This window comes from Ambystoma mexicanum, chromosome 6q, assembly GCF_040938575.1.
Source record: "Ambystoma mexicanum isolate Mex_15411 chromosome 6q, UKY_AmexF1_1, whole genome shotgun sequence".
Lineage (NCBI taxonomy): Eukaryota > Metazoa > Chordata > Amphibia > Caudata > Ambystomatidae > Ambystoma > Ambystoma mexicanum.
The window spans coordinates 1,378,408,252-1,378,422,890 of NC_090937.1; the positions used below are offsets into that span (position 1 = coordinate 1,378,408,252).

General features: G+C 46.0%; 1 protein-coding gene across 1 annotated transcript in view; it reads left to right on the plus strand.

The window, feature by feature from the left end:
- Nucleotides 1-7,736: 7,736 nt before the first annotated feature.
- Nucleotides 7,737-14,639, plus strand: part of SH3TC1 (SH3 domain and tetratricopeptide repeats 1) — a 493,452-nt gene continuing 486,549 nt past the window's right edge. The window contains exon 1 of the mRNA XM_069632025.1: nt 7,737-7,941. The gene's annotated coding sequence lies outside the window, so the exon portion shown is untranslated. The remainder of the gene's footprint in view (nt 7,942-14,639) is intronic.

The following is a 14,639-nucleotide window of genomic DNA, read 5'->3' on the forward strand; positions in this document are numbered from 1 at the left end:
GACGTCATAACATAATCACAGTTACAAAAAACTGGTGAGTATTGGGGATTGGTTAATGGGTATGGTTACATATAGATCATATAGGTGTTTTAAGACGTTGCTTGGGTTAAACATATCTGATGGCTCCACCTGAGAAAGCAGCAATTTTTCGATAAAGGTGAAAACACATCATCTCTATGTTACCGGATTGGTTTGCATGTGATTCGATGAACGGCATATCACTACAGGTTTTGATAGTTTGGCATCTTACTAACCAACCTTGGTCACTTGACAGGTTGTCAAAATATGAGCCTGACAGGGTGTAGGGGGAGAGAAACCAATGGACTGTCCATTGATCAATTAAAGAATTTACCATCCCTCATTCTCTGGCAGGGCAATCTCTTTGTACTTGACCTTGCAAGGTAACCTATATCCTTATGTATTTTCAGGGAGTCTTGCAGGTGTCCTATCTCATGCTGGCCCCTAATCAATAGCTAGTGTTCTTCAATCTTAAGTCATATGTTAGGGGACCATGAATAAAATGGAATTAGCTCCTATTTATTCATATTTTTGCTAATATTAATGACTGTTGTTCTCGAGTTATTCTTCATGGAGTTTATTGGCATGCTATTTTTCTGCACCTGGTTAACAAACACTGGTTATATTTTTATAAACCTTTAATCTGGGAGTATACAGCTTGCATCTTGGGAATTGCTATCTCGTGCCCTCGTTCTGCCGTTCACATCCTCCCTATCTCTTTCTAACCTTGGCTCTAATTACCAGCTACCAACTGAGCTCTGCACAGCTCTGTATTTCTATGGAGTCAGCTTTTTGAGTTCTCTTGAAATCTTGAAGCTTTTGTCTATTTAAATTCATGCTGCAGCTTCCCTTTTTTAAGAAGATGGCTGCCCAATTGCTCTCTGGTTTCTATTTTAGTGAGTTATACTTGCGTGTCGTTCATGTTGCATTCAACGTGTAGGTTGGTTCTGTTAGTGTTCTTCATGTCTTGTGGATGATATGTTAATGTATAAATGCATATTTGACCTAGAGTATGTGTTCATCATGAAGAGTACATATCTATTTCGTGTCTAATGCGTGCACTTGCTGATGTTGCAACTTTAGTTGGACTGCTTTTGCCATCTTCAGCTTAGATTGTCTCTATGTCCTGTTGTACCTGCCTGGAATAAGGGTGGTACGGTTTTCTTAGTGAGTAGCATTTCTCACCTGTGTGGTATTGGCTCGGGGGCGGGGCTGAACCTATGGATGATGTATTAATCCTCAGCTAGAAAACAGGAGTCCTCTTCCCACACCACAGAAATAGGACCACCCACAAGATTATTGTGGTGTCAGAACAGTGCAAGCACTGACGTGGGCACCAAAGAATTGAAATGGAACAGGACAATGAGCACTCAAAATAACAAAAGATAAAACAGGAAATAGCAGCAGTACCAAGATAAGGAGAAGGGGTCTATGGAGTAACTACACAGGTTAGCGAAGGAAACAGAAGGCAGCTAAGAACTAGTCTAGGTAATTACAGGTACAAGGATTCAGGCAGCATCAATTTCCATTGAACAGGGAAAGTTGTGATGCGCAGAAGGCAGTGTCAAATTCCCTTAAATGCCCTTGCATCAGAGCGAGGCTCCGTGGCTTCCCCGAAAATCATGGCAACCACAAAAGACATGTGTACCGCTCATGCGCAGAAACTGGTTGCCGGTCTCCAGAGCATGCGTGCAAACCACAAAATGGCAGCGCCCAGGAGATTGGGACATGGTGCAGGACCATGCCTTAATGGACCGCGGGAAGACGGTCCCGGAGGCTCCAGTGGGTCCTCTATGGAAGGTAAGCGCAGTGCTGCAAGGAAAGCGGTGCCGTGATAGGGGAATTATTTCACCAAAATCACAGGAACAAGGAAAAGACATCAGACAACTTTTGATTACTATCACATCACAGGAAGTGGTGTCACATCATCTTTGACCTAGTCCTCGATCGTGGACCATTATATTTTTAATCCATATTCATTTTCGAAACAAGGATACAGAATGTTAATAAACATAAAATAATTGCAGGCATGAAACACTACTCAAAAAGTTTGAACTGGAAGCATTGTTCCTTTTAATTGATTAGTAGCTTGAATGATTTAAAATAACTGGGGTACCAAGCAACACAGGGTGTATTGATCGTCACCCTTAGCTACTCTTAATGATGGCCATGGAGTTAGGCATTCTGCAAGTTTAATGTTTTGCCCTACTGATCGGTAGCTTTCTAGCTTGTGGTGCTGTCCTAATTTGTGTTTGTGGTATATTTTGTATTGCTTCTTTAGGCTTGTCTTGTGTTCTTTTCTCCCCTTGTCAGTTGTTTCTCATGCTGGGATTCTATGCAGTGGTCGAAGTGTACACAAACAAGTAGTGGAACTATGTTCACTGCTGGCCTGCTCCTGCTCCCCACAAACCGCATCGCCACGCCCCCTCCCACGCACAATCCAAACCCCTTAATAAGCACACCAGCAGTTTAAGGGAATGTTCAGTGCAGTGCACGGAAGTGCACATTTCAACTTCGTCCACACTTTTATTTTAAAGCTAAACCATTACGGAATGGTTTATTTTTAAAATAAAACATTGGAACGATAAAACATAAAGTAGAGGAGGACTGCTCCCAACCATCCCACCTATTTCGACCACTGATTCTATGCGGAACTGTTGCAGTAAATCTATAATCTTGTTGCATATGTTCTCGTTCTTGATTCATGGATTTTACGCTTTGATCTTGCAGTGCCTGTAGTGGAGGGAGTTGATTTTTTGACTGTGATATGCAACCAGCATTTAGTCACTTATGCATTGAAAAGCCAGTTCTTTAGCATTTTCCGAAACCTCATGTGATCCCAAATTGTGCAGATGTTCTTTGGTGTTCCAGTTCTGGCCGCATGTTGCAGAAAGCCGATCCTCCTAGTCTATTTTTTTTTCTGGTGTAGAGCCAGGTCTTTACGTGTCAATTGTCCCTAGACTTTAGTGCTCTTCTTGGTTAGTATTGGATGAACTCTCTTCAGATGCATTTGGCTCCAGGGCTCCAAAGGACCTTGTGGGCAATGAAAATATGTGGAGGGGATCCTGATATTCCCACTCCAATTTCTTAAAGGCCTTTTGGGGGGACACCCTACTTTGTGGTGCTGTTGCTGCTGGATTGCATCATTATTTTTTGGAACGCTTAGTGATGGCATGTTTTGCTATGTACCTGCACTGACCTGATTTGAAGTGCTACACTCAGTTAGGTTTGGTATGTTAGACTGTGTTATGTTATTCTATTCTATGCCATCCATGATATTTGTCTAAGCTGTAGAAATGTGCTGTGCAATGTCTTCTGTTGGGATTAATGTGTTATTTTCACAAAGCGTAATGCAAATTAACTAGAATCTTCCTGAGTGCTACTGTTTTTCTTACATTAATTTGTATGCACTCATTCACTCCTCATTCAAAGGCAGCATTATGTAAATGAACTCCCATAAGTGCCCAGCATCAGCCTAAGAGGATTCCTGCCTTACACACCAATGTAACCATTCCCATAAAGGCCCTAGCAGGAAGGCTGGACTGGGATTCTGCTTCCAAGGAAGCTCTGCTTGAAATCTTCAGTTAAATGTTCCCACATTTCCTTCCAGCTTTCCCATATATATAACCTGGCTGTTTATGGTGGTTCGGGGCTTATGTGAGTAAGGAGAAGGGCTTGTCACACTTTGGCTTTTGGGAATGGTTTCCACATGCCTTGGACCATCATGACATTGTGGATGGTTCAAAGTCTGACCACTGCAGAGCAATAGACAAGCTTTGTGCCTTTTTGCACCTTCCACAGAAGCCCAAGCCTAGAGGTTTTTTTGCAAAAAAGAAATATTCTTTTCATAGCATGACATAAATAGAAAGCCCCAAATAAAAAGCACTGTCTTTTTGCTCGCATTTCAGGGAGCGTTCTTCAAACTTGGAAAATTCGGATTTCTGACATGCAACCTCTTCCAAATGTTTGTTGAGGGGCCCAGGGAAGGAAGGACGCAGAAGGGCTTTGCTGTCTTTGTCTTCTTGGGCATGGCTTTAACATGCCTTGGCTCACCATGCGATGAGAACATTCCAGACATACCCCTTGCGTGGCAAAGACCTTTCTCCAGCTCTCTCATCTTTCAATGCGCCACCCAATGCGCCACCCAAATAAAATACAGTTGAGTGCCACGAACAATTTTCTCCAATTGTACACATTGCTCCTGCACCTTTCCTGCCAAGGCTTTCCTGAGCATCCTATTGAACCCGCACCCTGATCTCAAATATCTCTGACAGGAACACAGTGCTTTGAAGCCATACACTTGTCGGGGGGGAAATTCTGCCGGGGTCGGCCGGGCCGTCCGCAGACCTCCGGGCAGGGAGGCCCCAACTCCTCCCGTATTATCCCAAAAGAGATAGAGTATGAGACACACACAAGAAGCAAGGTGACTCTGCTGTTTATTAGACAAAAACGGCAGGGATGGGTCAAGGAGCGTACGCGTCCGTCCTGACACACACACAATCGTGGGGCTCGCAGGCCCTTTTTACCTTAGTATGACGCGCTACTTGCGTCACCTTGGAAAGTTAGCAAAAAACCTATCGCCACTCTTAATTGGTTGCTCGAGTGGTAGGGTTAGTATAGCATACGTATAGAGAACAATATTAGTGGACAAGGGTTAGTCAGGTGATATATCTGGGTTGTCCCTACAATTAGATACATGAGAATTGTTACATGAAGACCCCTGATGATTGGTTAATGTTAATGGCGTCAGTGATAAGAGCCCCATGTTCTGATTGGTGCGCCCGCGAGCTTCCCAGCTTGGGACCATCGCTGTTCCCAGCTCTCGGTGTACCTGTCATTTGCAACAATGTTTCACTATGAGTACGTGCAGACAATGTGAGGACTTATTCATAAGCTGGAAGGCCGACTACTCCCACTGTCGCAGATGTCCATTGAGCCTTTTAACTGTATCTGCCTGTGTCTTGTAACGAGGGATCCAGACGCCTTCTTCCTCCAGGGCTTGGCATCCTGTCAGGTTCGGCTTGGTCACGTGAGGTGGGACCGTGTTTGAGGCAGAATTCTGCACAATTAATATTGTTTTTCCACTGTGTGCCTGGTTTAATTTGCAGGTGTGATTTTAACGTTGGTGTGCGGCGTGCGAAGTTGCAACATCGTGCCCTTGATGGTCTGTTTTCGGAATGTGGGTTTGCAATATTGCGACCTTGGCTGTTTGCTTTCGCCGGGCTCATTCTGCAGGATCAGCAACCTGACTCTTGTTCTTTTAACGTCCATGGAAGCTCTTGCTTGCGGCCTACTTAGGCCTGGTGTATAGATAGAACCGTTTGGTGCACAGGCGCTTTAGGTTATAGTATCATATTGCCTTATGACCAGTATCGTGTCTTCGTTATATTTCTCATTATGGCACCTGGGTTTAGGAGAAGCGTAAGCAAGCTCTTTAGATGAGTTCATGATGCGTCTTGCGTTTCTGCATTTTGAGAGCCTATGTGGAAAATAATAAAGATGCACGTCCGTGAGTATGTCTGTCGCCTACGTCATAGCACTGAGTATATTCTTCGTGTAGATTGGTGCGGGAGTGTCCAGTGTGTATATTTGCACAGGTGTGCTGACCGTTGGCTAGGTCGTTATGGCATCTCTAACGACGTGTAGGTTTTAGTCTAGTTGATCCGTGCCGCAGGTGTCGGTATGGGCAGGGCGAGCTGATGGGCAGGCAGATGGACACCTCCGTATGTTCCTGTACCAGGGTATTTGGTCGTCTGGTAGGTGGGCAAACTCTTCTTGTGGCGGGTGCCTGGGCCGTGATCCTTTAGGCCAGGCGCGAGAGGGGAAGGACGGGAGCCTGTTTTTCCATTCTCCCACTTCACCCTCTGGCACTAAGCGCTATACAAATGCAAGGTAACATAACATAATTATCCTAAAATAGACAGGTTTGGCTTATCTGGGAGCCCTTTTACACCATCAAGAGAAATAGGGAATCTGGGAGTTTCACAGCTATGTATGGGACATAGCGTCTGTCGACGGTTGGGGCAGAGGAAGCACATTCTGTTGAAGCTACGTTTCCCACCTCATAGCGATATGCCTGGTTAGTCCCTTTGCAGTGGGAATAATTTTCATATTTTCATTGTAGGGTTGTGTACATTTGTACACCCGGATCCCCATCTCTCGAATGCATCCTTGCGTGCTGGAAACATCTTGAAGCCCATCTCTTTTGGCGGTTGGATCCAATCCTAGACCACTTATAGCCAGGGCTTTAACTGGGCCAGGGTTAGCCGGTGCTGAGCCCCGGCAGGCTCAGAAATCTCGTTCTGAGGTGGGGCACTATCAGGGCTCGCTAATCTCCACTGGCAGCCTCGGCTTCTAGAAGACAAGGCTTTTTTTCTAAAGCCTGAAGCTCTCCCCTCACATGCGAGAGCTTCAGGCGTCAGAAAAAAATGTCTTTCAGCCATAATGGTGGCGCCGCACTTGCGGGGCATCCCTTCAACCAAGAGGGATGCCCGTGGGCCGCCACCAATATTATGGAGAGAAATGGAGACCGCTGGAAGCAGAGGCCTTTTTTTTTCTAAATCCTGTATCTCCCGCTCTTCGCTGGAGTTTCAGGATGCAGGAAAAAAGCCTTGGTTTCCAACAGCCACACCTTTTCAGCCTCAATGGTGACGCTGCCCTTCCCCAGCTGGTGAGGGACAGCGCTGCCAATAAGGCTGAAAAGAAGAGGTGCTGTTGCATGCCAGGCAAGCCTTTAGAAAATAAATGCAGAGATCACCCTGTTTATGTCTACATAGGGCTGCCTGGAGGGGATGCCTGGAGCCCATTGAGCCGGGGCTCGTCAAGGGGGCGTGCCCTAACGAGTCAGCAGAGCGCACCCCCGCAAACTCCAACCTCTGCCGTTAGGCTACTCCCCCTTGATGAGCTTCGGCTCATTCTCCAGTGCCTCTTGTGGCTCCACACTGCTGGTGTAGCTGCTTCGAAGAAGGACCACATTTCTGATTAGTCATGTCCTAACTACTTTTAGGGGACACCAGCAGCTGTGAGCTCTAGGCATCTGTCACAGCGGTGGACCCTTCATTCTTCCAATGGGCCGTTTGGTTGTTGCTGCCTTTGGCATTCATGTCTTGCATTGCTTGGTCACTTCATGGATCTTTGTCCTCTGATTGGTCCTGCTTGTTTGTGTGATCGTGTCATAAGTACTTGTTCATTCTCCAACGGCAAGATGCTTTTAGGTGAATGCTGTGCTCTTTCAAGCCACAAAAACTGCTTTTAAAATGAGACATGTGTATCATTGCTAATCAATACTTTCCATGGACAGCGTTAAACTGTTGGTGCTTCTTGGTTGTTAAATTAAGATTTCCTTCTTTCTTGTTCTTGATAGTCCTTATATATCATAGAAATTAAAAGTGAACTTCAAGTCCCAGCATTCAACATGCTGTTGGCAAAAGCACCCGAACTGTAAAAAAGTGACCTGTGGCCAATTGGCAGCTACTATAGCTTTAATGTTTGGATTAAAGGAAATCGGGTCAATTCATGGCGGAGCAAGCAACAGGAAAACAAGGAAAAAGCTGCTCAGATGGTAACATTTTCCACAAGCTGATGCATGTTGTTGACTTTAGCAGCAGCTAAAACAACCGTGCCACGGGAACTTTCCAGTTCTACCAAAGCACGTTATATGCCCTGGCAAATTATGTGTAAATGTTCCCAGTTAGCACTTTTTGAAATTTGGCTGCACATGTATAGCAGTGAGGGTATTCACTAACCTTATCTGTTAATGGTCAACACAATGTTAGCCCGGAGCTCGCAACGCAGTTATTTAATCAACAGGAAAGGTAAAGAGTTCACACAGGAAGGGGCACCTCTGAAGTCAGTTCCGAAGAGAGCGGAGGCTGCAGGCGGGCGAGCGCGAGCCGCAGAGAGCGAGCGGGACGCGCAGGGAAGGTAAGCGAACGAATCCGCGGCTGCGCGAGCTATGGCGCGCGCGCCGCTTTACATTTCATATCGATATTTATAATGTTTATCTCAGCGCTCGGCCTCCTGAGGGACCGTTTCAGGGGGAGCATCTGCTAAAAGTAACGTCAAAAGGGGGTTCGTTTTACACCAGCAAAGAACACATTGCAGGGTATGGCAAGCGATATTGGTGTGAATGCGTTTATAAAACAGTTTTGAGCTTTTGACTGAACATATGTTGTAACGAAGTACGTCATTTGTTATATCCACGGTAGGTTGTTTTATAACGGCTCTGCCTTGTGCGTGTGTGTGTGTGTGTTGGTAATCTTATTTACAGTGCAAACCTAGTTCTATCGTTGATGATAACAAAACTATTCCCGTTAGCACGTGAGAGTCTTGTTTTGAATGTCTCCGTTGCATTGACCGATTTGTAGTGTGATGCCTATGAGAGCGAGCGTAGCGTTGGCGATTCACGCGAATAATATTGACGTCTCACTTGGGAAGACCTATTTTATTTAAAAGGAAGTTATACATTGGAATGCGTCTAAGTCTTAAACATTAAGGAGGTGGGAGTAGTCCTAGCTGTACTTCGTAGAGCGGGCTGTCTTGCATATCTAGGTGCTATTTGAAAACCGAGCTGTCAAGAGGACCCGTTACTTTGGCCAAATTCACTTTCCATGCAGCTAACTGTAAGCCTAGGCTTATAATGGAACAGCTAAAAATCCCAGCAGGCGAAGTGCTCTTAGTTGCCAGGACCGCCTGCCTCATACATGGAGCTGCTTGGCCTCTCTGTTGTCGTGCCTTTACTCTATGACATGCCCTGTAGCTTCTCTCCTCATTAGTAAATGACACCATTATTAGTACAGGTCCGCTATACTCAGAATCAGAGTGCTACTGCAGCAATGAAATGCTAAGGTTACTTACTGGTAATCTTCATTACTCCTAGTCCTACTCTTTCTCATGAAGTAAACCAACCTGATTCACCTGCTGATTGATTGTTGTGACAGAGGCTTTGTCACCCACTGCCACTGCCCACAAGTAACCAATAGAAGGTCCGTCTCATTGGCGGCCTCCTCCATCGCCTATACTCCAGAACAGATCTCCGAATGGCCAAACAATGGCAGGTCTTTTTCTTTCCCTTTCGGGGGAAGACAGATTCTGAAAGAAGGCAGGCCAAATAACGTCCTGAGACCTACGAAATCTGCACACCACTTTGGGAAGGAAACCCGGATCATTTGGCAGTAGCAGAGCATCTGGCGATACCGTAACATGTTGCTGGGAACACAGTAGAGCCTCTATCTCCCCTAACCTGCGAGCAGAAGCAATGTCTATAAGAAAGGTAGCTTCAGGGTTAAGAACTTCAGATCAACTAATTCCAAGGGTTCAAATGGGCCTGACGGAAGAGAGGGCAGAAGTAAAGGAAGATTCCAAGAGGGATCCTCACAGGGGGACGAGATATGGCAAAGCTCCTGAATTGTTTGCCCACCAACTGCTCCTCCTCTTCCTCTGAGACCCAGTGCCATTAAGGCCATAATGGGAATCTACTGAGCCTTGAGGGAAGACACCAATAACTCCTTGTCGAACCCATCATGAAGAAATTGATACTACTCAATAAAGGATAAGTCTAGAGGGAGTTACCTCTCCAAATTGGCTAACTCTAGGTGGAGAACAGAAGTCCTAAGATTGAGGTTGAACCTTATTGCTAGATCCGAGATAGACCGAGAGGGGAGCATAGGTCCTTAGGTTGTAGCTCATGTAGCTTATGTAGCTCTCTTTAATTACAAACTTTGAAACATATCCTCATAGAATGTACTGCCGTCCATAGCATTCAAATCAAACACTTTTCCCGTTTTGTGCTGAATGAGGAATGGCTTACATCCTTTTCTTTCTTGGAGAGGTTGACATTGGGGCATGAATTGAGTGTGGTGTTGGTGGCACTTACATTTTTAAATCTCTTAGGTTTTATTAAATTGTCAAGTAAATATTATATATTATGGAAAATTAAGTTAACCACCCAATTTAGGGTAGATCAAGTTTTAAAATTGGTTATTTATTGTTCTTTTCTTTTTGCTTCTCTTTATATTATTCTTTTCCTTTCATTACTTTACTTATGTGTTTCTTACATTTTGGCATACTGTATATTGTAGATTGTACGTTGATAAGAAATAATTGCTTAAGGATTTTGTACTTGTGAAACGCTTTTGACTATAACACAATAAAAAAAGATACATACACTGACGGAAGACCATACTCTAGTACTGATAACCCAAAATGCTGACAGCAGGCCCTGAAATTAGCCCAATGCCTCTCATAAAATGTGTGCATCGCAGGATGTCTACATATCTGCAAGGACAAGGACACCTGATCCCAAATTCGTTTAAGCCCTCCTTTCAATCTCCATTCCTCCCAGTGAACTGTATTGCTTCGCAGAACACCTTCCAGCAACCTCAATGGAGGAAGCCAAGAGGGAATCTTCCTCATTGGGGCCAGCGCCAGTTTCAGTAGAGATGGAAACCCACCTCTCCTTTAACTATTAAGGTGCAATCAGAATGATGTCCACTTGGCTGGACCTTTGCTTCTCCCGAACCTTGAGAATCCGAGCAATGGGGGAGGCATACAAGAGTTCATTGGACCATTCCATACTCCTTGCACACCCCCACCCCAAACCTCTAGGGATGTAAATCTGGAGGAAAATTCCCCAGATGAGCTGTTTCCGGGGAAGCAAAGAGATTCAGAATTGGAGTCCCTAACCTGCGCTCTACATGCCGGAAGGATTCTGGGTGTAGGCACATTTCCTGAGAACATGGAAAACGCTGCTGAAACAGTTTGCCACTGAGTTTTCTAAACCCCTGATATGAGCCCCCTCTATGGAAACTAAGTGCCCTTCCATCCAGTGCCCATTCTCCACTGCAGGTGAGTCCAGAAATCTGGAACTCATTCCTCTCTGGTGATTGATGCATGCTACTGCTGCATAATTGTCCATTCTGATAAGAACCGCCTGGTTGGCCACAACCGTACAAAACACTTGATGGGCCTTGCCAATGGCTGCTAGCTTCCTCCATCTCCAGGAGTGGGACTTCTCCTTAGGCCCCCACTGTTCTGAGTGCACCATATGGTGACACGTTGCACCCCACCCCAACCCATTGGCATCGGTAGTAACTATGATCTTGTTTAAAGGAACCAGATTCATTCCTCTTCTCACACTTTTTATGAAATCCGAATCTGTTCCTTGAAAGTTTGGGATGTCGGCCTCTAGAACCTGAGAATGTGACACCAGAGGTCAAAGGTGTTGTATCAAAAAACACAAGAGGTCCTACGCCTTTGAAACTGCAACAGATCCCGCGGTGATGCTTAGAGCTCTCTGATGACCTTCTTCAGACATCTCTGCATATTCCTTTCCCTGACCTCTGGAAGAATTTTATTTATTTATATTTATATAGCGCGCAAGTAACCCATGAGCATTGAGGCGCTGTTACTTGCAAGAGCTTAGTTACAGGCATAGTCATTCAGTGGTACATTATGAATTCGACAAAGCATAGAGCTGACATTTTGGTTGGTACAGTTGGTCATTACAATACAGTTTATGCATTAGGAACATATGAGATGTATTCGACTGGTGCGAAGCATTTTATGTCAATAAGATGGTTTTCATGGTTTTGCAGAAGGTGCTGAGGGAGGCCTCACCTCGGATTGTGGGAGGTAGGGCATTCCAGTGAGTGGGTGCGAGATATGGGAAGCTGGATCCGCCCGCTCTGACTTTTTTTACTAATGGCACAGAGAGCATGTTAGTATATGGTGATCTGGTTGGCCTCGTAGAAGAGACGGGATGGATCCTTTGGGAGAGGTAGTCAGGGGCAGTAAGGTGAATGCACTTGTGGGTCAGTGTCAGAGTCTTGAAGATGATCCTTCCTTTTATTGGGAGCCAGTGTGCTAGTTTTCTGGCCTCTGAGATGTGTTCTCTTTTGGCAATGCCTTGGGCTGCCCGAGGAGCACTATTCTGAATGATTTGTAACCTCTCTAGGTTTTTGTTAGTGGTGCCTAGAAAGAGTACATTACAATAGTCAAGCCTAGATCCAGTGATGGCTCTGGCTATGTTAGTGCAGTTCTCTTTGGAGAGAAAGGGCCTGACTGCGTTGATAAGTTTGGCATGGTATGCAGCTGCAGAGGCTATAGCGTTGACTTGTTTATCCATCGATAGGTTGGAATCCAAGTAGACTCCAAGGGCTTTGACTGATTCTGAGACGGGTATTTTGATGGAGGCTATGGTGAAATGACTGAATTGGGAGTCTAGATTTTTCAGCGTGTCAGGTGAGCCTACCAGGAGGAGTTCAGTCTTGTCTGAGATGAGGCATAGTCCATTGTCTGCCATCCAGGCTTGGATGGTGTTGTAGAGGTTGTTGAGGGTCATGGAGTCAGTGTCATAGTTACCAGTGAGGGTTAGGAGGATCTGTGTGTCGTCGGCGTAGTTAGTGTATGAAATGCCCATGGCGTCGAGGATGAGAAAAAGTGGTCGTGTGAAGATGTTGTAGAGGGTGGGTGAGAGGCAGGAGCCTTGGGGCACACCGCAGAGAATGATAGTTGGAGATGCGGATGCTGAGTCCGAGAATACTTGCATGGTTCTGTCTTGTAGGAAGGAAGTGATCCATGCTGTGGCTTCAGGGGAGAATTTGGCAGTAGAGGAGAGGTGGTGGCATAGGACGTCATGATCCACGAGGTCGAAAGCCGCGGATAGGTCAAGAAGTAAGAGAAGTGCTGGTTTGCCCATGTCTCTGGCATCGTCCATTTGGTTTTTCAGGTCAAGTAGGGCCGTTTCAGTCCCGTGTCTGGGGCGGAAGCCTGATTGGCGGAGTCCTAGGAGTCAGTTCTCTTCAATGAAGTGTTGAACCTGCAGGTAGGCTGCTTTGTCCAGTATTTTGAGGAGGAAAGGGACAGTGGTGATAGGTCTATAGTTGTTGGGGGATGTGGGGTCGAGAGTTGGTTTTTTTAAGAGAGGGCGGACCCAGGCTTCCTTGAGGGAGGCAGGGACTTTCCCAGTAGCAAAGGAGGTGTTTACAAAGGCTGTAAGGAAAGGAGCTAGCGCTTCAGCGCAGTCTTTGATAACGGTGGCTGGGCATGCATCACCTTTGCAATCGGAGGGTTTTATGTTCCTCATTATGTTGGTGATGTCTTTTTCTAGAATGGGTTTGATTGAGAAAGGTTGGGGGGGGTCCGGGCTGGTGGTGGGACAGGGGTGTGTGTGTTGGGTAGGGCTTGCTTCGTGGCTAGTATTTTGTTTTGGAGCAGGCTCAATTTATTTTTCATGGCTGTTTGTATATCATCACACCAGGCCTTGTCTTTGGTGAAGTTCTGGGGGGCGGGCGTAGGTGTTTTAAGCTCCCTAAAAATGGCAAAGATTTCTTTAGTGCTGGATTGTGCTTCAGAGATTCTGGATTCAAAGGATTTGGCCTTAGCTAGGGTGATTGCTTTTTTATTTCTAGTGGAGCATGATTTAAAAGTTATCTTGTCTTTGTCGGAGTGAGACATTTGCCACTGAGTGAGAGCGGCCTTTTTTTCAATGCGGAGTGCGAGGAGGTCCGGGGTGAACCAGGAGTTGGAGTGGGTGGTGGGTTTGGACTTACGGGGTTTAAGGGGGGCAATGGAATTAATGGCTGCTTTGATGGCAACTTCGTAGGCTGTTGCGAGTGTTTCTGGGTCTGTGGAGAAAGGGGGTCTGAAGGCTGGGCCTTGGAGGAAAGGCAGTAGCTTTTCCTTATTGAGTTGGCGGGAGCTTCTGGCAAGGCAGGGTGGCAGTGGTGGTGGTGGAGCAGGTGGTGAGGATGCTGAAGGTGATGATGTGGTGGTCTGACCATGGGGTGGGAGAGTTTCCAGTGATGATGAGTGGGCAGTTATGTTGCGCAATCCAGTCAAGGGTTCTGCCCTGGGTGTGGGTTGGGCTAAGGATGGTGTTATTGTACCCCAGAGCCTTGAGGGCTGAGTCAAGGGATTTGGCTGCTGGGTCCTTCCATTCCAGGAGAGCTAGGTTAACATCCCCAAGGAGAATGGCTTTTGATTGATTTTTGAGGTTGTCAGAGAGGAGGTGGATGAGAGAGGCTTGGAAGTCACCTGTTGGGCCTGGGGGGCGGTAGACAATGTGGACAGCAATGGTACATTGGGGAGATAGGTTAATTTTGACTTGGAGGTAGTCACTGTTGTGCAAGGATTTCTCTACCTTCCTGATAGAAAGGCAGTCTTTGGCAATAATTGCTACACCTCCACCTTTGGAGAGACGATCTTGTATAGTGATGGAGTATCCAGGTGGTAGTGCGAGGGCGAGTGCCGGCCAGAGGCCTCGTGTAGCCATGTTTCTGAGATCATGAGCAGATCGAGGTCATGGTGGTTATGAGGTCGTGGATGTCTAAAGCGTGGGCATTGATGGACCTAGCGTTAATCAAGGCGCAGTTCAGATGTGGTTCGGTAGTGGCTGGGGGGGTGGACACAGGTGGTAACACATTTGGCATAGTAGCATTCAAAATGGTGGTAGAAGAATTGCAAACCACAGATTTTACACTGGGGGGCTCATTTTCAGTGGTGGTGGACACAGGTGGTAACACATTTGGCATAGTAGCATTCAAAATGGTGGTAGAAGAATTGCAAACTACAGATCTTACACTGGGGGCTCATTTTCAGTGGTGGTGGACACAGGTGGTAAC